General features: G+C 39.4%; 1 protein-coding gene across 3 annotated transcripts in view; it reads left to right on the plus strand.

Annotated features, from left to right (window-relative positions):
- BMPR1A (bone morphogenetic protein receptor type 1A) overlaps positions 1 to 21,541 on the plus strand; it is a 144,011-nt gene that overhangs the window by 84,967 nt on the left and 37,503 nt on the right. For all 3 annotated transcript variants that reach the window (XM_025284878.3, XM_044942389.2, XM_025284877.3), the window contains exon 2: positions 461 to 575. The gene's annotated coding sequence lies outside the window, so the exon portion shown is untranslated. The remainder of the gene's footprint in view (positions 1 to 460; positions 576 to 21,541) is intronic.

Genomic DNA, 21,541 nt, shown 5'->3' on the forward strand with positions numbered 1-21,541 from the left:
GCTCCTAATGTTCTAGGTTGCAGTCTGCCTGGAATTAGAACTGCTAACTGAGACTTTGTGATAAAATTGAAATACTAGCTGGGTGAGCAAATATATTTTTTCTCAAGTAGGAATCCTAATATTGTAGAGTTGTAAATTTTAGTGCTACTTCTGATGTTCTTGTTTTTCAATTTGAAATGTGATTTTTTTTTTCCCCATAAAAGCTTATTAGGCTGATATAGAACTTCACATGTGAGTAATTTTTTCCACAGAACTGTTATGTTATAAAGTTGAAAATACTCAAAATTTAGAACATCTTTGAGTAAAGGTTTGTAAAGTGATAGTTTCTAAAGTGCCATAGAACTTTACATTAAAAATGTATAGTTTTATGCATGATAAAATTTTAGCATTTCTTCTACATGTGTTATTCTGATAAATAAACATTCTTTCAGTCTTAAATATATTCTTTTTTTCTAAACAGATTTATGAAAATATGCATCAGTTTAATACTGTCTTGGAATTCATGAGATGGAAGCATAGGTCAAAGCTGTTTGGAGAAAATTGGAAGTACAGTTTTATCTAGCCACATCTCTGAGGTAAGAAAAAGACTTAAGAATATAATTAATGTGAAATTTCTCATTTCTTAGCAATTAAAAATCGTCCTATTTTATCACTGCAACTTTGTTATCTTCTTTATTCTTGAATCACCTTCCTTATGAGTTCTTAAGTAGTTACAGCATTTTATCTCTTTATAAATGTTGAACTTCTTCAGGAGTAAAAAGTATTTATTATTAATATAGCTTTCTTTATTCTAATTGGAGAAAATAAGCATTAAATGATGTATATAATTACTTCTTTCCTCTGACGATGACAAAACAGGTTAGAATAGAAGATTATATTAAAATGAATGTTTACATTATTCTGAACCTTTCACATATTTAGACTTTAGGATAAAATTGTTACTTTGAATAATAGATCTTTGGAGATAGAATTTATTGAAAGAAGTGGAAACTGCAGTAACATCAGGGACAGGGGAGAAGCCATTCTAAGACAATGTGGATAGAGAAATCAAGTTCATTATTTTCAAATCCATAGAGACTCAGATTATCAATAAAGGTTTAATCCTTTAGGGATCTGTATTAAAAGCAAACAGGTAGAATACGTGTGTTTTACTTTTTCCTCTTTAAATAGTAGGGTTTGCTCCTGTTTGCTAGTATACTTTTTCCTCTGTAAGTAGTAGGTTTTGCTCACTGCTTTGCTTCCTTCCAGTATTCATTCATCCTCCTGTCCCTTCTAAGCCGGTCTGTTTGCTCTTGAGGAATAGTCATGATGTTCTAATTGTCTTTTGTCTTTTGTTAGGTTTCACTCTTTGATCACTGTGTTTGTTGCCATTTTTCCTTTCATGAAATACTGGTAGCTTCTATAACCCTGAGCTTTTCTATTTCTACTTCTTTAATTACTCCTTCAAATTTTTTTTTCCTATTTTTGTTTGAAGAATAGTTGTCCTATTACTAAATAATGACCTTGCCTAAGATTTTTATCTTTGAAATTCTTTTTTTAATGTCTCTCCTGACTTCTTGATTTCAGCAGTTATCTCTAAAACGATCTCTCTCAACCTCATATCTCTGCTATGGCAGTATTCTAAGCTTCAGCACATATTTTTGACTGCTTGCTTCACACATGGTGTTCCCACTTCTGTTACTAGACCTCTTTGTCACCTGTGCTCACAGCCTCAGTGCAGAATCGGATTCTTTATCTTTTCCTTGCTACTCTTAGTCAGAGATCAGGTCCTTTCAGCTTTACCTCTGTATCATGAATGTTTTCATCATCTCTTCTAATTCTCCCATCATCATCCACGTTTAAGTTCTTCAGCATTTCACCTGAAATATTGAAGGACTTCCCCACTTATTGTGTCTCCTCACTCTTTTTTTCCATCTACCGATTGCTACCAGCTTATGTTTTCTGAAAGGTATAATTCTGCCTGTACTGTCAGTGACTCTTAGTTAGCCTATCAAACTAAGGACAGATTCCTCTAATAAAGTCTCTCAACAGTATAGCATTAAGTGACAGCTTTGCTTATGTCCATCCACTTCTTTCTGTCTTAAACACTTACTAAACACCTATTCTGCACCAGGCATTAGGCGCTGAGAATACGAAATGTTCAGTAAAAATGAGTTCCTTACTTTACTGTCAAAGAATAATCTGTTTAGAGATGAGTACACAAAGTTAATACAGTTTGAAAAGTGTTGTATGAGATTGGGAAAGTATGTTGGTGTCATCTAGAAGGGCTCCACCAGTATTGTTAGAGGAGAGAACTGTCAAAGTGGCTTCACATAGGAAATGGTGTTTGAGTGGAGTCTTAAAGGATGAGTAGAAGATTGCTGGGACTTCCCAGCAATCTTGGAAAAGAATTGCCTTACTAGTTGGCTCAGTGGTAAAGAATCCACCTGCTGTGATGTAGGAGACGCAGGTTTGATCCCTGGGTCAGGAAGATCCCATTGAGAAGGAAATGACAACCCATTCCAGTATTCTTACCTGGGGAATCCCATGGACAGGGGAAGCAGAGGAAGTAATTTTGTGTGATTTGAATTCAGGATATGAGAGAGGGTTTGAATGACAAAGCTGAAAGAGAGCTTGTTTGTGAAGAACTCTGGATGCCATGGTAGGGAGTTTAGACTGCATTTTGTGAGTAGTTGGCAGTCTCTAGAAAGTTTGAATCATAATTGTGTTTTGTAACAATTAATACAGATATCAGCCCTGGGATTTCTTTGGAAGGAATGATGCTAAAGCTGAAACTCCAGTCCTTTGGCCACCTCATGCGAAGAGTTGACTCATTGGCAAAGACTCTGATGCTGGGAGGGATTGGGGGCAAGAGGAGAAGGGGACGACAGAGGATGAGATGGCTGGATGGCATCACTGACTCGATGGACATGAGTTTGGGTGAACTCCGGGAGTTGGTGATGGACAGGGAGGCCTGGCGTGCTGCAGTTCATGGGGTCGCAAAGAGTCAGACACGACTGAGCGACTGATCTGATCTGATGTGAATGATAGTTTGGAAGGAGGAGCTACCAAAAGCTGAGAGACAATTAGGATACTCTTAATTGTTTCAGTCAAGAAGTAATGAGAATTTTAAGGTAGGGATCAACTTATCTGAAGTTGCAAAAAACCTTTAAGTATTGATTATTCAGCAAGTATTTAATTTTCTTCCTCATACCCCTTTGCATATATGATACTTTTCAGCTGATGATTTTACATTGACCTGTGTTTTTCCTCCTTCTGCTAATGTTATTTTTTTCCAGGCTTGTTTTCCCCTATCTTCTAGTTTAAGGCCCCAGAGCATTACTTTTTGTTCTACAGAATATTGCTTTTTGGGGGTTCCTGTTGATCTGTGTAACAACAGTCACAAAGGAGAAATCACAAAATAAAGAACAAGGGCCTCCTGTTAGAGGAATGCAGTGAGGACTCAGGGAGCTCGTAAGGCTGTGGGAGCCGCTAAGCTTGAGGTAACAGAATTCAGTGAGGGTGATGGTGGAAATAGGAAAGGGAAACTGGAGGAGGTGTGTTGTGAAGGAAGAAGAGACACTGATTTGTGACTGGATGTTGAAAAGAGATAATGATGCCCACGTTTTTTATCTGGATAGCAAGGATAATAACGTTGGGCATAATGAAGAGCAAACAGAAGTAATTCTTTGAATCTGGTTGAATCCAAGTTTCCTAAGTTTAAAGAAACATTAACAGTGATGTTCTGCTGTATTGCTGGTTTCTTCATTTGTTTCAGATCAGATCCAAAGAAATCCCAGGGCTGATCTCCTTCAGGTTGGACTGGTTGGATCTCCTTGCAGTCCAAGGGACTCTCAAGAGTCTTCTCCAACACCACAGTTCAAAAGCATCAATTCTTTGGTGCTCAGCCTTCTTCACAGTCCAACTCTCACATCCATACATGACCACTGGAAAAACCATAGCCTTGACTAGACGGACCTTTGTTGGCAAAGTAACATCTCTGCTTTTGAATATGCTATCTAGGTTGGTCATAACTTTCCTTCCAAGGAGTAAGCATCTTTTAATTTCATGGCTGCAGTCACCATCTGCAGTGATTTTGGAGCCCAGAAAAATAAAAGTCTGACATTGTTTCCACTGTTTCCCCATCTATTTCCCATGAAGTGATAGGACCGGATGCCATGATCTTTGTTTTCTGAATGTGGAGCTTTAAGCCAACTTTTTCACTCTCCACTTTGACTTTCATCAAGAGGCTTTTTAGCTCCTCTTCACTTTCTGCCATAAGGGTGGTGTCATCTGCATATCTGAGGTTATTGATATTTCTCCCGGCAATCTTGATTCCAGCTTGTGTTTCTTCCAGTCCAGCGTTTCTCATGATGTACTCTGCATATAAGTTAAATAAACAAGGTGACAGTATACAGCCTTGACGTACTCCTTTTCCTATTTGGAACCAGTCTGTTGTTCCATGTCCAGTTCTAACTGTTGCTTCCTGACCTGCATACAGATTTCTCAAGAGGCAGGTCAGGTGGTCTGGTATTCCCATCTCTTTCAGAATTTTCCACAGTTGATTGTGATCCACACAGTCAAAGGCTTTGGCATAGTCAATAAAGCAGAAATAGATGTTTTTCTGGAACTCTCTTGCTTTTTCCATGATCCAGTGGATGTTGGCAATTTGATCTCTGGTTCCTCTGCCTTTTCTAAAACCAGCTTGAACATCAGGAAGTTCACGGTTCACATATTGCTGAAGCCTGACTTGGAGAATTTTGAGCATTACTTTACTAGCGTGTGAGATGAGTGCAATTGTGCGGTAGTTTGAGCATTCTTTGGCGTTGCTTTTGCACATTGTTTTTCAAGCCTTAGCATACTGAAAAGGAGATACTATTTAAAAAAGAAAGTATTGCCTCTTTACAAGAGTAGTTTGAAGAGAGATAAATAGTATTCTGCACATGTTTATCTTCTGTTACACTTTAATGCTGTGTAGATTTAGTAAAATATAAAAATGTTTGAAGTATTTCTGCAGGTGTAATTCTTACGTTCTTACCGAAAGATGGTATCTCATTTATTAGAATTTATTCCTAAATGAATGGAGACCTGTGAAGATACTCATTAAGCAGAACTTGATGGTTCCTTATTAATAAATAAATGTTAATATGATTATGTGCTTAGAGAAATACCTTATAATGAGATAATGCTACCTCATAATAAATATTAAACTGACTGGTTTTAATGCTTTTATTAAAGTTCTTTTCAACTCTTAATTGATGGTTGATTTAGGACTTTGCAATATTCAAAATATTTCAACATGGTATATTGAAAATAAAGTTGTCAGTCTCAGTTGCCCAGTCTCTTCTTTTTTTTTTTAATCTTTAAATTTAAAAAAATGTACCAGTCATCTTTCATTGGCCATTAATTCTCAATTAGGATGTAAAAAGATTCAGCAGATATCAAGTTCCTCAAAGAGAGGTACAGGGCAAAGATGGTCATGGTAAGCAATGCAGAGTGCCCCCTTCACCCTGGCGCTCCTCAGGAAATGCTCTGAGGGTGCTTTTGGGGGTAAAATCCTGCATCAGTGTCCAGTGTGGCCGCCCCTTCTCTTGGCATCTGTGAGCTTCTCCTTCACTGGCACAGCCTGCACCATCGTGGTGTCTTGGATATTCACTGTCACCCAGTCTTCTCTAATAGTTATGCTTAACTAGAAGCTGTCTATTCTGATTTTCAGCTTTAGCCTTTCCTCTGTTAGCTGAATTCCTTTTAAATGAACTGTATTTTTTTAGGCCCATTCCAAAATTTTGGGTTCTGGCTGTAGGGATCTATTGTTCAGAGACAAACTAGTAGATATGAAAGACAGTTGTTTCTGTCCTGTGGACCGATAACAAAGGGACCGACAAATTGTTACCCATTCCTTGAAGCTCTGGGAGGAGTCCTCAGTGCTTCTAAGCCCTCCCAACTGCAAGGTCTGTTAGCAGTGTGGCAGGTGCCAGTTGCTTCTAGGTCTGCTAGAGATTTATTGTTTAGATGGAGCAGCCTTTAGAGGGCCCTGCATTGCACTAAAGCGGTTGCCATTCCCAGCTTGAAAACGAGCTTCATCTTTCCTGTTGGTCTCTCCTTGGACTCCATTGAAAATGTTTTCCCACACCTACTGTTTTCTTTAGAGAAACCTACAACTCATAGTCTCAGAAACATCCTACAGGCCTTGCCCTCAGGCTCTTTGGTTATTGTGCTCCTCCTGAAAGGGAGACAGAGACAGTTTCTTCTCATTCTCTTCAGTTCAGACTGCCTCCTCATAATGAAGACACCTTTATTCTTTGCTTAATTTAAGTTTGGCTTATATTCTCCTTGCTCACTTATCTGATCATTCTCCAGTTTGGATGCTTTTAGGTTCAGGTAGTGGTTTATGTTACTGCAGCTGCATATGATATTGTGGGAAGAGCGTGCCACAAGATTTCCAGTCGCATCTTTTTATGGTGGCTCAGACGGTGAAGAATCTGCCTGCCTGCAATGTGAGAGACCTGGGTTCGACCCCTTGATCAGGAAGATCCCCTGGAGAAGTGAATAGCTACCCGCTCTAGTATATTCCCTTTTGTTCCCCTCCCATTCTAGTATTCTTGCCTGGAGAATTCCATGGACAGAGGATCCTGGTGAGACAAGGTCCATGGGGTTGCAAAGAGTCAGACATGACTGACTGACTAACACTTTAACTTTCATAGTGACATTTCAATTCCTGTCTTTATCCTCCATCCTAATATTTCTCTTCTGTTCCACTGTTTTATATTTTCAATGGTTTATAAGGTAATTTCCAATCTAGGTTTCTCAGATAGAAATTCTAGTTTAACTTCTGAGTTCATCTACTTCCTTCCTTTCCTCCCTCTTTTCCACTTTCCCATCTATTTTTTTTGTGATTAAGTGTCAGAGTAGGTCTAATTATCTCTCTTCAGAACAGTTTTAAAAAATTTTTAAAAGATTACATAAATGAGACCTGCATAAGTTCTTATATGCAGTTCTGAACAGTATGCACCAAAGCCTAAGGCCCTCTTCACTGTCCTCATCCCATTCCCCTCCTTACCACGCTCCCCTCCACCCAGTTGGCATCTCACTGACCTTTACGTTACCTTCAGGCTGTTGATTTTTAGGATATATTTTTATGAAATTATACATAATGAGAATACTTGCCTAAAGTCCGTGTGAGCATTAAATGAATTAGTACATGTCAAGTATGTATGACATGTTAGATTTCTTACTTCATAGTATAAAAACAGTATTGTAAGAAAAAGTAAATAAACTTAGAGCAAAGATAGTTCAAAATATGAAATAAACCAGAAATATTGGGAAAAAGGGGGCTTTTGAGTACACTGAGGTTCCCCGTTTCGTGACTTGAATCTAAATTTCTTTTCTGTGCCATCTAGAAATCACCAGAAGATGATGATATGGGGAGCAAAGCTCCTGAGCTAGTACTAGGATTGTTGGCTTGGTGGTAGCTGGCAATAGGTTTGGAGATGCATTGGTACATGTCAGTATACTTATAAAGAACTTCTAGAGTTTATTATGTGATTTTATAGTTGATTTAACTCCCCAATTATGTTTCCCTTAAGATACTAATATTTTTATTCCTCTCATTCACTTATTGAACACTTACTGTTTTGCTCAGTAACATGCTAGAAAATAGAGATTACAAGTGCTGCAAGATAAGTCAAAAAACATCTCCTGATTAAATAAGTGTTATGAGAGGAGGGATCATGTCTGTTTCATTTACTGTTGTATAATCGGTGTGAAGCAAATACCAAATAATTAATAAAAACTTCATGAATGAGTGTTCGTTGAGGGCTGTGGTGCAGCTGTGCTGCGTGATCTGGGTGCACCAGGAGTACAGATAGGCCGGCTCACTCAGCCCGATGCATAGGGGTCGGGGACTGCTTACACAGAGGATGAGTAGAACAGGTCTGAAGAGTGAACTGTAGTTAACCTGGTGGGAAACAAAGGAAAGAACAAAAAGAATGCGCAAAGGCGTCTGAAAGGGATGCCTGTAACCATAGAGGCCTCAGTGACTTCACTGTGGTTGGATCATTGTCAGGGTATGAGAAGTGAGGGGAGGATGGCGTTAGAAAGCCTGGCAGAGGCCAGATCATAACAGTTCTTATGTCTTGGTAATTTCATTCTATGAAATGAGAGTATTCATAGATTTTTTTTTAAAGCAGAGACCATGACAAGGTCATTTAGTTTTAAAAGTTGTAAATTGAAATCTTAGTCACTCAGTCATGTCTGACTCTGTTCGACCCCATGGACTATAGCCCGCTAGGCTCCTCTGTCCATGGAATTCTCCAGGCCAGAATACTGGAGTGGGTTGCCATTCCCTTCTCCAGGGAATCTGACCGACCCAGGGATTGAACCCAGGTCTCCTGCATTGCAGGCAGACTCTTTACTGACTGAGCCACCAGGGAAGCCCTTTTTAAAGGTTAGGTCTGGTTTAGAAGTTAGCATTTTATTAAGTTACATTCTCTAGGCTGTACAGTTCAAATGATCATAGCCAGATTTTTTGGCAGCCAATACATTTCAGTTAAAACTGCATGACAAACAGGATATACAGACATACATCTGGAAACTTAAAAACCTACCTCTGTAAATCCCACAGGTCAAAACTGAAGTGGTAATGCAAGTCAGAAAACACCTGGAACTAAACAATAAAGAAAATTAGGACGTATTAAACTTGTGTGACATGTTGAAGGTTTACATTCAGTTCCGTTCAATTCAGTCACTCAGTCGTGTCCGACTGTTTGGAACCCCATGGACTGCAGCACACCAGGCCTCCCTGTCCATCACCAGCTCCTGGAGTTCACTCACACTCATGTCCATTGAGGTGGTAATATCATCCAACCATCTCATCCTCTGATGTCCCCTTCTCCTCCCACCTTCAGTCTTTCCCACCATCAGGGTCTTTTCAGATGAGTCAGTTCTTCACATCAGGTGGCCAAAGTATTGGAGTTTCAGCTTTAGCATCAGTCCTTCCAGTGAACATTCTGGACTGATTTCCTTTAGGATTGACTGGTTTAATCTTGCGGTCCAAGGGACTCTCAAGAGTCTTCTCCAACACCACAGTTCAAACGCATCAGTTCTTTGGCGCTCAGCTTTCTTTATAGTCCAACTCGTACATCCATACATGACCACTGGAAAAACCATAGCTTTGACTAGACAGACCTTCAGCCACTGTTTCCCCATCTATTTGCCGTGAAGTGATGGGACCAGATGCCATGATCTTAGTTCTCTGAATGTTAAGCTTTAAGCCAACTTTTTCACTGTACTCTTTCACTTTCATCAAGAGATTCTTTAGTTCTTCTTTGCTTTCTGCCATAAGGGTGGTGTCATCTGCATACCTGAGGTTATTGATGTTTCTCCCGGCAATCTTGATTCCAGGTTGTGCTTCTTCCAGCCCGGCATTTCTCATGATGTACTCTGCATATAAGTTAAATAAGCAAGGTCACAATATACAGCCTTGACGTACTCTTTTCCCAATTTGGAACCAGTCTGTTGTTCCATGTCCAATTCTAACTATTGCTTCCTGACTGGCATACAGATTTCTCAAGAGGCAGGTCAGGTGGTCTGGTATTCCCATCTCTTTAAGAATTTTCTACAGTTTGTTGTGATCCACACAAAAGCTTTGGCATAGTCAGTAAAGCAGAAGTAGATGTATTAAAAGATTAAAATATTAATAAAGTAAGCCCCTAATTTAAACTAGGAAAAGAACGGCAATATAAACTGAAGTGAAGTCAAGTAGATAATAAAGATAAAAGCTAATACTTGTAGAACATTTGTTACATGTACCAAGCACCATTCCATGTGCCTTACAAGGATTATCTCGTTTATAACAACACTGTGAGGTGTAGGCACTGTTATTATTCCCACTTTACAGATGAGAAAACTGAGGCTTCCAGCTAATGAGTGATAGAAGTAGGTTTGAAATTAATGGGGAAAAGACTTTTTATGATACGATAGAGAGAATTAACATAGCTAAAAGTTGGTTTCTTAAAAAGACTAATAAAATGGACAAACCATTTGAATGACAGATCAAGTAAAACCCAGGAAGCACAAGTAGTATTGGGAATGGAAAGGAGGACCTACCTTCAGATATAAAAGAGATTTTTTAAAAATAAGAGATACCTTGAATAGCTTTAGGCCTAAACATTTTACAATATTTTTTCTTTTTTTCATTTTACAATTTAAATAAAACAGCAGTTTAAAAAATGTTACTTAATAAAATTGATTGTGGCTAAACAAGAAACCTAGATATTTCTTTTATTATTAGAGAATTTTAATTTGTAGTGAAAGATCTGCCTCCTCCCATACACTCACTGATAAGCCCATGGCTCAGATAATTTTAAAGGTGAGTTCTGTCAAACTATTCATGTAGTTGATATGTCCAGATTTACACAGACTATTTAAGAGAATAGCAAAGTAAGGTTCCTCAGCTTATTCTATGTGAGTAGTATAATCTTGATACTAAAAGTAGGCATGGATAATATGAGAAAATAATTATAGGTCAGTCTTTCTTAGGAACATGGATATAAAACCTAACAAAATGTTAGCAAAACAAATCCAGTGGTGTTATTGAAACATGATCATGTCTAAAATACTGCAATACAATTCTGATACAGCTTACCTGCTGTTACGTGTTGGACTCTACAGATTTAAGGGCACAGTCCCCAACAAAACTATGCTCACTTGAGATGCCAGTCACAAGTTTGGGTGTCCCCAGGCTACTCATACTTCTGACTAACTGGCTGCAAATCCAGGAGGATTCCCATGACCACCCTCCCACCCCCACCCCTGCCCCTGCAATTTGACAGTTCATTTATATGACTCACAGAACTTAATATTATAAAGATACAAATTGGGACCAGCCAAATGAAAGAGACACACAAAGTGAGGTTGGGGAGGGTTCCAGATGTGGAGCTCACACGCCCATTTCCCCTGGAATCAGGGTATGTCGTCCTGGCTGTGTGTCAATAGGTCACTAGCCAGGAAGGTTATCTGAGCCATGGTGTGCTGTTCTTATCGAAGTTTCATTAGATAGCCATGATTGAACAATTGGCCACATGATTGAACTCAATCTTTAGCCCTATCCAAACTCCCTGAAGATTGGACTGGCGCAAAGTCCCAACCCTCTAATCATATCACTGGTCATTTTGGTGACCAGCCCCCATCCTGAGTCATTCATTAGCATAAACTCAAGTGTGATCCATGAGGCTTGTAAATAACCAAGACAGTCCTGTTACCCAGGAACCAGGCACAGAGACCAGACAATTATTATTTAATAATGACAAAACAGAGTTTGTCCCAGAAATCCAAGAATGTTAGTGTGTTAATTATTATTGCTGCATGACAATTCATCCTAAAACCTAGACACTTGAGGCAATGAAAGCTTAAATTAACTTACAGGAATTCAGGAGCAATTTACTGGGTGGTTTTGGTTCAGGATATTTTGTGAAACTGTAGTTATGTCAGCAGGGGCTGCTTTCATCTGAAAGCTTGACTGGAGGAGAATCCACTTCAAAGATGGCACATTCTCTTGGCAGTAGGCAGGAGCCTCTCTTCCTCACTGCATGAGCCTCTCTACAGATTGTTTGAATATCTTTGCACAATGGCATCTGCCTTTCCCCAGAATAAATGGTCCCAAGAAGGAGAGCAAGGAGAGAGCTGCATTGCCTTTCGAGACTTAGTCTCAGAAGTCATGCTTTGTCACTTTGACTTTATTCTGTTTGTTAGTAGGGAGTCACTCAGTCCAGTCCACTTTAGAAGTAATTAGATTCCATCTCTTGAAAAGAGGAATATGAATGAAGTTGTGAATCCCAGAACTACCATAGATGGGTTACTCTTTAAGAGAGCTCTTAATATGGATTATTGCTAATTAATTTATGCATTAGCACATTGAAGGAGGAAGCCACTGTGATAATATCATTGGGTGGAGAAAAAACTCTTGATTAAATTCAGCCCCATTTATGATGAAAACTCCTAGCAAATAAAGAATAAAAGGGGACTGTAATGTGAGAAAGAATATGATTAAATTTATGATTAATTTAGGAAGAATTGATATACATGATCTTGAGGTTTTCTGTGTATCATGTGGTGTATTTTTCCATGTGTTAAGTTTATTCTCCATCCTTCAGCACTATTTTAAAATTGTTCTTAAATGCCATTTGAAAGTACAAAATGGAAAAGTTCAAAATCCCAGAGGGGACTACCAAAATATCTGCCTAACTACCATTAGACCCAGAATCCCACTTCAAGAAATCTGTCCTTCAGAATTATTTACCCAAACAACAATAACAAAAGCATCTATTCCGGTTTATTTATTGCAGCGTTTATTATATCAAAACATGGGGACAGCCTAAATGTCCATCAGTGTGAGAAAGGTTAAGTACAGCTATAAAATATTCATAAAGTGGAACACTGTGCAACAGTGAAAGTGAATTAAAAAGAACTGTGTGTGGCTGTGATGGGAACCACGATGTTGAGTGAAAAATAAGCAAAATATTAAAATACACACAGTCATGGAATGATACAATTTTTATACATCTATAGCAAATTTAACAGTATGTAAAACAGTATTGCTTGGGACATATAGCACGTAAAGTATAAAGGTATATAAAGTCAGCTCTGTTAGATACCACAGTCAGAATAGCGGTTCCCTCCCTCAGTTCCAGAGAAGGCGTGCAGCCTCAGTGATGCTTGCCCCGCTTGACTCAGCACCTATTAGGTGATGTCTTTAAGGCACGGTATTCAGTGAGTGTAGTTCATAGACTCATAGGATATGAGAGATAGAAATCGTCATGGTATTAGGTATTTTAATAAATGAATTTAATAAAATAAAATGGTTATTTTATTTCAGATGAGGAAACTAAGGTCTAGAGAGGGAAGTGAGTTGTCCAAGATCAACTAACCAATTAGACAGAATTTGCAACTGAATCCTAGGTCTCCTGACTCTTAAAGACTATGTTCCTTACAATCCTTTCTTTAATAAAAGCGTAAGTTGATAAGTAGTTAAACTAGATACCTTAGAGCTGAAAGAAAGATACTAGAAGGGAAAAAAGGGCACATTAATGTCAAGTCTGCCCCAGAACTCCTTTGTAAAAACATTCTAAACTAGCACATTTTAACCTAAAAAATGTTCTGACAGTGTAAAGGGAGATGTTTCATCTAAAAGGCGGAAAACTTCCTAGATTTCCAAGCGTTTGGCAATAATACGCCCAAATTTGTAATCTTGAGTGTTGTTTCTTAGACCTATAGGTTTGCAAGGTTTCGTTTCCTGTAGTTTGTGGTTCATGCTTGTCAGGGAAGAATTGTTAGCAACCTGATTTTAACACCTTCTAGTCTTATTCGAGGCCTTTGGTGAGTTTCAATTTAATATAAATATTACCTTTGAACTCTTCCTCTGTCTGCTGTAAGTGCAGATCGTGTCTCTGCAGTTGAGTGTAGATGATGCTTTGAAGTTCCCTTCATCAGACCACATTGTTTGTTCCCAAAAAAGGACTGTATTTTCTTTTTGTCTGTGGTTATTTCCGCAATTATTTAACTTGCTAAAACTATGGGGTATTGTCAGATTATAACCCAAGCCATTGTTTGCCTTAAGCAGTATTTTAGATCTTGGAAAAACAGTGTTTACTTAAACACGTCTTTCTTAAGACCTTTTAATTTGTATCTTAAACTTGAGTATATCCACCGAAAACAGTGGGAAAAAATTGTGTTTGTTTTTTTTTTACTGGATCTTGACACAAGTCAGGACTCAAAGTGAACCAAAGGAAGTGGTGTGGTTTTTGTATCATTTCAGTTGTGTTGAGATAAGGAAATGGAATAGTTTATCCACAGCGAAGCCCTTATGGGAAAGTCTCATTTGTATATGAAAGTAAAAGGAATTGGCATAACGTTTTAATTCCTTCTGTTGTACTCAGTCATTCCCTCAGCAAATATTTATTTAGTACCAACTATGTGCCAAGCACTGTTCTAGTTGCTAGAAATACAGAGTGAAAAAGTAGAATTATACCCCTGCCCTTACAGAGTGTACATTCTGGAGCAGGTGGCAGGCAATGAAACAAATAATAAATTATATATTAAATTACAGGGTGACAAGTGCTAAAGAGAAAAATATCAGGGATGGAATATGGGAATGCCAGGGATGCAGATGGTATTACAGTTTTAAATAGGATGAGCAGGAACACTAAATAAGAAAGGGATATTGAGTAAGCACTTAGAAGAGGTCAGGTAGCAAGTCATACAGGTAGATGTCTTGGGGAGGATGTAACAGGGAGAGGACCTTGCTAGTGCAAAGCAGGACGTGTTTGAAGAACCAGGAGGTCCTTGCTGCTGAAGTAGAGGAGTTGGAGTCTTACTGGCCGTTGTAGACATCAGCTTTTACTCTTGAGTAAGTTGGGAAACCATTGGGAGGTATGAAAAGGAGAGTGATGTGATCTAATATGCTTTCTATCACCACTTTGGCTGCTGTGTTGAGAATATACTGTGCATGGATATGGGTTGAAGCAGGGAGTCCAGTTCTAGGAGGCTTTTTCAGTAATCTAGGCAAAAGGTGTTAGCGGCATGGACCAGAGAGATAACAGTGGATATCATGAGGAGTGCATAGATTCTTGATATATTTTGAAGGAAGAACCAATGGGATTTGTTGACCTCATGGATTGTGGAGTATGAGAAGGAAGAAGGGAGTTGTTAAGAATGACTCCAAGGTTTTAGGTCTGGGAAACTAGAAGTAGAGAAGCTGTTGTGTTGGGAAAGACTGAGGGTCTAGCAGACTTGGGGGATAAAAGGAGAAAGACCAGAGCAATAAATTATACAGCTGCTAATTATATTAAGTAAATTTGTATGCTGTTTGAGCTATCTCTTGAAAGTAATTCTACCTTGTACCAGTCTCTCTTTTTTTGGCATATGTGTTATCCAGTATCTTTTCTGAGATATTTGGCTTAAAATACTACTTTTATACTGACCTAACTCAGAATATTCAAGTATACTTTCTCCTTTAATCTTCTGTTATAACAGAAAAACTGACTCTCTCTGACCTAAAAAATAGAGAGAATTTATTGGCTGTTAACTGAAAAGTCCCTGAGTAATTCAGACATCAGGCAGAGTTGCTTAGGCAGCTCATTGGTAGCTCCGAGGACCTGGCTGCTTTCAGTCTCCTGGCTCTACGTCTGGTTTCCCTTCAGGTCCCGACATACTGCCAGAAGTTGCAGTTTTCTTATTCATATTCAATCTGAAAGAAAGACTTTGTCTCTACAGGCCCCCTTAGACACCATGTAAGAACAGTTTACCACTGAACTTTTCATTGTGGCATAGAAATTAGAAAATGCTAATTGACTTGGCCTAGGATGGGGCCTCTACTCCTGGAGCTTCAGGGAAACCCTATATACACGGCATTTTTGAAAGCTGTAGGTAGAGAAAAAAGTGGAGGAAAACGCTTGATTTTTAAATTCCTTTTGCATTGTCCAGTCTCTCTGGTTAGCACAGCAAGAATATGATTGTTTTGGTAAAGTGGTCGAATGAGAAGAAAAAAAAGTAAAGCAAAAATAAAGTTGCATTCAGACCTTAGTTTAAGATAATTTTGCTTGTAAGAGGCTTAAAACTATTGCTTTTTGAACATCTAGAACCTCAGAGGAGCCTTCAGATAATGATGGAATCTGGGAAATTCCCTGGCAGTCCAGTAGTTGGAATTCTGCACTTCTCACCTGCCTAGGGCAGGTTCAGTCCCTGGTCAGGGAACTAAAGTCCTGGAAGCCTTGCAGTGCTCCCCCCCAACCCCCCACCCAAGAAAAAAGGAATCTGATCGGCCGTTCTAGTAGAATAGGTGTTTGTTTCTCAACAAGGAGAGCCCTGCTGGCCTCTGGCTGAGACAGTCCTCTGCTTGAGGGACTGTCCTCGCTCAGCACGCTGCATTTTCTGCTTTGGCCTCTGGTTACTGTGTGTCCTGTCATGCCCCAGTTATTGGTCCAACCAAAAGTCACCTGTGTATTTCCAGGTTTTCGTAGGGAGGTACAAAATTGAAAAAACTTGTGACTTTCTGGGAAAGTGTTTCATATGGAGAGCATAAAAACAGATATACTTTGATTTGGTTTCCTGAGTGAGATATGGGTTTGCTCTTTGTTATTCTTGAAGTTCTGCTTTCATTTTTTTTCTCCCTAGTTCTAGAGATTAGATATATTCTCCTTAAAAATTGATTTAGCATTTGAATTAAACTTTTTTGGCCACAGGGTTTTACTAAGTTAATTACAAAAGTTTTTAAATTAAACGTAATGTTGCTAAGGAGAAGAGAAATCTGTTTTGATTGCCAAATTCAAGCATTTTGACTTGGGTCACATTGGTTAGAATAGAAGGACCAACCAGTCTTGAATAAATTTCTAACTTTAATAGGTTAAAATTATTTATGGTCAGAAAAATGAAATGCACTGAGTCTGGAAGAACTTATTCCTAAAGTCAGAATATCTTAGAATACTCTCTGAATATCTGTTAAAGCTCACTTTATAAGCACTTAAGAAATGTTAGACATCTTTGACGAAATGAAGTATATAAAAATATCTATGTGGTATGTGTGGATATAGTCAGTCACTTGCTCTCTGAGATCTGTTTTCTGAAAATAGTTGTATCAATCAGGGCCCAGTCAAGAAGGTTGAAACCACACTGGTTATTTTAACAGAGAGAATTTGGTGTAAGGAATTAACTACACAGGTACTGGAGGATTGAAAAGCCAAAGGAACATTGGAATTAAAACAGAAATACTAATTTTGGGAAACAAATACACCCCTAAAGGTTGAGGTTTCAGAACCTAAAAGCTTGGAGAAAAACTGCCCTCGTGGAGTCCTGAGCCAGTCCTCCATGAAGGGAGCTCAGAGCCCAGCTGCGCTGGCCCCAAGGACCTGCTCTGGGGTCTTGAAGCACCGGCTCTCGGACCCTGGTGTGTGGGCTCATCTGGATCTGAGCAGGGCCCACAAGGCTGATTCCGGCAATATAGAAGGAAGCTGAAAACTGAATCTGCTGCTGCAACCACGGCAGAGGGTATCGTTCAGGTAACTGACCGGAACAACAAACAAAATCAGGAAGATGGAAGTTCCTTCTTCCTTCCTCCAGCCTTCTCTAGTTCCCCTTGGAGCCAGCTGGTAAAAGACTTGTTGTCCGGTAAAAAACTTGTCCCAGGTCAGCATAGCAGTGGTTAGGTTGTTTGGTCGTTTATTTTTTTGGAGGGGGGGGGGGTGTTATTTTGTTGTTGCTGAAAAGCAACAGTGTAAGGAGTGCAGTGTAGTTTTTTTTTTTCCCCCTCAGTATCTATCACTGTTGACTGAGTGGAATTTGGACCTTCTCAGCAGCAGACTTGCCACTTACTGGTTTTGTGAACTTGAGCAAGTGTCTTAATTTTGCTGAGCGTCACTCTCTTCTGTGATGATGAAATAAAATCTTACGTGTGTCGATCTTACATGGCTCAGTAGAAAATCGCTCCCTGTTTCCCTTTGGATGTACTTGTGCTCAGTCGCTCAGTCGTGGCCCACTCTTTGCAACCCTGTGGCCTGTAGCCCGCCAGGCTCCAGGCTCCTTTGTCCATGGGGATTCTCCAGGCAAGAATCCTGGAGTGGGTTGCCATGCCCTCCTCCAGGGGATCTTCCTGACCCAGGGATTGAACTGCAGGTCTCCTGAATTGCAGGTGGATTCTTTGCCGACTGAGCCACCGGGTTTGATGTACTCACTTGTGTGCTTACTGGATAAAACACTGCCCTTGGGAATAAAAGACCTGAGTTTGTAGTTTTTCCTTCAGGTTACTAACTGTGTAGAATTCAGCAAGTCACTTTAGCTTCTTGAACTTGTCTTCTCTTTAAAAGTAGGAATAATTTTACTTACTACAAGGGTCATCTATATATGGTGTGAAAGTGAAGTCGCTCAGTCGTGTCTGAGTCTTTGAGACCCCATGGACTGTAACCTACCAGGCTCCTCCATCCATAGGATTTTCCGGGCAAGAATACTAGAATGGGTTGCTGTTTCCTTCTCCAGGAAATTTTCTTGACCCAGGGATTGAACCTGGGTCTCCCGCATTGTAGGCAGACACTTTACCATCTGAGCCACCAGGGAAGCCCAAATGGTGTAATGTATGTAAAACTCGCACATTATAAAAATGGTGATATGCTAACGATATAAAGTTGCCACTAAATACTATATATGAGTTTCTCTCATTTAATTGACATGAAAGACTTAGATCTATCTTATGCTCTACCTTGAACCAGTCACTAACCACGTAACGCTGATTTTATCTCTGTAAAAATACTGTGCGGAAACTAACGCAGTGTTGTGTGCCGTTGCCCATAATACAGCTGCGTGCGTGCATGCTGTCACTTCCGTCTGGTCCGACTCTTTGCCACCATATGGACCATAGCCTGCCGGGCTCCTCTGTCCATGGAATTTTCCAGGCATCAGTACTAGAGTGAGTTGCCCATACCCTGCTTCAGGGGATCTTTCCAACCCAGGGATTGAACCTGTGGCTTCTGCATTGCAGGCGGATTCTTCACCACTGAGCCACTGGGAAAGTCCTGTTGGGGTGACCAGATTCGGATCCCTCTGAGGCATTTCTGCAACCACTCTACCTGTTTTGTTGCTGTTTATTTCTTTGTCATTTGTGCTTGTTCTAGAGGAGACACAGAAGAATAACACCCAGACCCCTTCAGTTAACTGCTGGCATCAAGAATCTCTTCTGACCACTGATGTACCAATGGGTAGACAGCATAAACTAGTTCTAATTACTTGTGAGGTTTTTTTGTTTAATATGATTAAACAAACAAACTTTGAAGAAATGGTATTTTAAAAATAGATTGTCTCCTGTTTTTTAAAATACTTCATAAACCAAGAAGCATTTATTTGTATATCTAATATTGAGGCCCCTCAGTTCAGTTCAGTTCAGTCACTCAGTCGTGTCCGACACTTTGCAACCCCATGAATCGCAGCATGCCAGGCCTCACTGTCCATCACCAACTCCTGAAGTTTACTCAGACTCACGTGTATTGAGTCAGTGATGCCATCCAGCCATCTAATCCTCTGTCGTCCCCTTCTCCTCCTGCCCCTAATCCGTCCCAGCGTCAGTCTTTTCCAATGAGTCAACTCTTTGCATGAGGTGGCCAAAGTACTGGAGTTTCAGCTTTAGCATCATTCCTTCCAAAGAAATCCCAGGGCCGATCTCCTTCAAAATGGACTGGTTGGATCTCCTTGCAGTCCAAGGGACTCTCAAGAGTCTTCTCCAACACCACAGGTCAAAAGCATCAATTCTTCAGCACTCAGCTTTCTTCACAGTCCAACTCTCACATCCATACATGACTACAGGAAAAACCATATCCTTGACTAGACGAACCTTTGTTGGCAAAGTAATGTCTCTGCTTTTGAATATGCTGTCTAGGTTGGTCATAACTTTCCTTCCAAGGAGTAAGTGTCTTTCAATGTCATGGCTGCAGTCACCATCTGCAGTGATTTTGGAGCCCCAAAAAATAAAGTCTGACACTGTTTCCACTCTTTCCCCATCTATTTCCCATGAAGTGATGGGACCAGATGCCATGATCTTTGTTTTCTGAATGTTGAGCTTTAAGCTAACTTTTTCACTCTCCTCTTTCACTCTCATCAAGAGGCTCTTTAGTTCCTCTTCACTTTCTGCCATAAGGGTGTCGTCTGCATGTCTGAGGTTAGTGAGGGATACACATCCTCTAAGCACATCAACTATGATAATGCCACACTAGTTTGTCTTGCATCTCTGTTCCAGGAAGAATTTTACTTGTGTTGGGGAGAACAGTTTCTTGGCACAGAAAGAAAGTAAAAGATTTTGAATGAAGAGAGGGTAATTGAGCAGAAAAACAAAGGTTTAAATATGTTAAATTTACTTTGAATAAATAATTGAACATTGGGAAAAGGGAAGGTCTAGTGAGAAGGTAGTTTCAGAGGTGTTGATAAAATTGGTGACCTCAGGGTGGATGGAGACACAACAATTAGAAATGTGTTTATAAAGTGGGACTCTCCTAATCCTACTGTAGGTCAGAAGTTAGCTCTATGGTTGGTTCTCTTTGCTTCTTTTTCAGACTTCCCAAAAGACCTCATTATAAATGTCTTACCCATCACAAGTTTTCACAGCATGGACTCTAAGGCAGGCTTTTTGATGAGATGCCTGTGTATTACCACAGATAACTCACATAACTTTATTTAAGCATGTTATTTTGTTAAGGTTTTGTGTTTAAATATGAGTGACTGTTTTTTACACTAATATAAAAATAACCTGAGTAGTGTTGCTCCATTTGTATATGTATTTATTAGTTTAGGGATTGATGGGGTGGAAGTTGGAAACGTGAAAAGATGGATGAGTTGCTTGTTAAGGGAAAAGACAATATTCTTATGCTAATCCAAGCTCTGGATCAGGAGCAAAGCAGCCATGCAAACAATGGCTGTGGAGCCAGAAAGTCTGCAGTGAGTCTAGTCCTTCTCAGAAAGCTTGTCAGACCAGGCGCCTGGAGCTGCCCAGGGGGAGGGACCCCTGGAAGGGAGAGTTTTCTCCTTACTACTTTATGGAGTTGGCAGTTGGCCAGCTTGTTGAAAATTCCCAAACCTCACTACTAGAAAGTAAAAATTAAGGGTGGAGGGCTTAACGGGAAGCGGAAAGAATGACTTTAGTCTGTTTTTTCAGCTGACTTTGGCCTTTTCCTGTTTTTTTTTTAATCCTGATAGAACTATTGGTTTAGCTTTCTTGCTATTTGCGAAGCTTTAATTTTTTTTAATTTAAGAATAATTTATATTTTATTGAGTAATGTTGTCATAGTCTTATTTTCCTGAAGAAGAAGCCACCAATCTATGTATACAGGAAAGGAAAGTAAATCTATTTAGATTCCTATTTGGGCTAACTAATAATAGCTTTTAAACACCAGCATCATTTAAAAATTTTGATCATGTGGCATTTCAAATGTCATTTCCTTATATTCTTAACATTGTATGATCAGATATGTTTAATTTTAATATAAAAATTCCAATGAACTATTCTAGGAATTTAAGAATACTTTTATTTTCAGGTATTAGGATTATAAAATACTAAGTTTCAGGAATGGTTGCAAAATAAGTTTACTATTTTTGTTATGATTATAGAAAAAGTTGATCAAATCAGATCAGTCGCTCAGTCGTGTCTGACTCCTTGCGACCCCATGAATCGCAGCACGCCAGGCCTCCCTGTCCATCACCAACTCCCGGAGTTCACGGAGACTCACGTCCATCGAGTCAGTGATGCCATCCATCCATCTCATCCTCTGTCGTCCCCTTCTCCTCCTGCCCCCAATCCCTCCCAGCATCAGTCTTTTCCAATGAGTCAAATATGCTGGGACAAATAAAGGGAAAGTCATCAGTATTTTTATTATTAATTACAACGGTAACAACTGACATGTATTTACTGAATGCTTAATCCTTAGATCCAAGGCGCTAACTCATTTGGGTTAGTAATACTGTTCCCATTTTGTGCCTGAGGAAACTGAGACCTAGATAGCTTGAATAACTTCCCCCAAAATTACATAGCAAATAA

Source organism: Bubalus bubalis, chromosome 4, assembly GCF_019923935.1.
Source record: "Bubalus bubalis isolate 160015118507 breed Murrah chromosome 4, NDDB_SH_1, whole genome shotgun sequence".
Classification (NCBI taxonomy): domain Eukaryota; kingdom Metazoa; phylum Chordata; class Mammalia; order Artiodactyla; family Bovidae; genus Bubalus; species Bubalus bubalis.